The 2012-nt window shown below is 35.9% G+C and overlaps 1 protein-coding gene across 2 annotated transcripts in view; it reads right to left on the bottom strand.

The window, feature by feature from the left end:
* The window catches only part of LOC123970332 (phosphoinositide 3-kinase regulatory subunit 6), an 83634-nt gene that overhangs the window by 11279 nt on the left and 70343 nt on the right, over positions 1 to 2012 (bottom strand). The window lies entirely within an intron of this gene.

Raw genomic sequence — 2012 nt, 5'->3', positions numbered from 1 at the left:
GGGTTCTGGTCGTCCCAAACGTCTTCCATTTGAGGATTATGGAGGCCACTGTGCTCTTAGGAACCTTAAGTGCAGCAGAAATTTTTTTGTAACCTTGGCCAGATCTGTGCCTTGCCACAATTCTGTCTCTGAGCTCTTCAGGCAGTTCCTTTGACCTCATGATTCTCATTTGCTCTGACATGCACTGTGAGCTGTAAGGTCTTATATAGACAGGTGTGTGGCTTTCCTAATCAAGTCCAATCAGTATAATCAAACACAGCTGGACTCAAATGAAGGTGTAGAACCATCTCAAGGATGATCAGAAGAAATAGACAGCACCTGAGTTAAATATGAGTGTCACGGCAAAGGGTCTGAATACTTATGACCATGTGATATTTCAGTTTTTATTTTTTAATAAATTTGCAAAAATTTCTACATTTCTGTTTTTTTCTGTCAAGATGGGGTGCTGAGTGTACATTACTGAGAAATAAAATGAACTTTTTTGATTTTTGGAAAATGGCTGCAATGAAACAAAGAGTGAAATATTTAAAGGGGTCTGAATACTTTCCATACCCACTGTACGTATAGATTTCATATTTTAATTCATGTCCTATATGTTGTGATTGAAGTTGCAAATGGAACATTATCTGTTGATACTAAGTAACATGCCATATAGTGTTCTAGGTTAAACATGCAAAGAGAAAAAATTGCTGTTTTTGATATATATATATATATATATATATATATATATATATATATATATAGTGCAAACCAGGAGAGGTAGGTAGGTAGTGTGTATATTTACCACTTTTCCAGGAGAATTATTAAACTAAGTATGATAGCCATCTTAATCATAATGTGCTTTACTAAAATAGCTGCGAATATGAAGAATGTAGAAATACAGAAAATGGTTTTGACAGTGGTATTCACAGATCAACAGTTTTCAAACCAATATGTTACACCATTGAGGTGAGTACTACAAATTTTAAAATCAATTCACCAATCCATCTGTTAATAATATATGTGAACAAAATTCAATGACATCCACTCATCTATTTTACCCTCCAAATTCTGCTGAGAGTCCAATTTTTCATTTACCTGTCCTCCTGACTCCATATTGCGGCAACAAAATTACTCTATATATTCACTAGAATGCAGAAAAATTTTCAATTAGCAGTTTTTCTGGAAGAAGATCCCCAGATACTCTGGTGAGCTTTCATCTCCTGATTTAGGCTACGGTGTCTGGAGGTTGGCAAATGTACTGATCAACCATACTCATTGATCGTTTATGCATCTAAACATGCTTTAAAATTGTTAGTTTTTTTAATTGCTAACAAGCATTTACCTAAACTTAAGTTACTTTATCAAAACTCTTAACACATCAACACACCTACCTCACACAATTAGCCAAATAGTACATTTTCTGCTCAAAACCACATTTTGTTCTTTAAACACAAATGTAGTGAACAACGGTGTGGATTTGTGCATTTTACATTGAATAAATTTGGAACTACCCTAAATTCCTTTCTCCTCCCCAGAGAAGAAGGGGAGGGGTCAAAGTTGCTTTCTCTAAGTGCTATCCCGACCATAAAACTGGCACCTTTTTGATTCCGAAGCTGATAACGCGGGGCCTGACTGTTAAACTGACAAAGGGACACGAACCAGCCATTGGCATCTCCCTGAACAGCCTATCAAAACTGGCCCCCCCACACACGTTTCCGTGGCAACTGACCTTATTCTTTGTTTTATTACCACATCAAAAAGGAAAACCCCTGTCTCACCCAAGTGTGACATGGTCCAGACACTGAACTTTCAATGTAAAAAGACTGCAGTCTCCAAAGACTCAAAGCATTTATATTTGAATTTAATTAAATCTTTAGTTACCTGATTACGTTTGCCTCTATTTGAGTAGTTATGTTAACTGTTGTTGCTATTTGTTGTTGATATTAGTGCTGAAAAGAAAGTTACTTGTGCAGTGTTTTTATTTTCAGCAAGACACTCCTTCACCTAATGTAATCAATGCTTGTTCATAA

Source organism: Micropterus dolomieu, linkage group LG04, assembly GCF_021292245.1.
Source record: "Micropterus dolomieu isolate WLL.071019.BEF.003 ecotype Adirondacks linkage group LG04, ASM2129224v1, whole genome shotgun sequence".
NCBI lineage: Eukaryota > Metazoa > Chordata > Actinopteri > Centrarchiformes > Centrarchidae > Micropterus > Micropterus dolomieu.
This window is presented reverse-complemented; position numbering and strand designations above follow the sequence as displayed.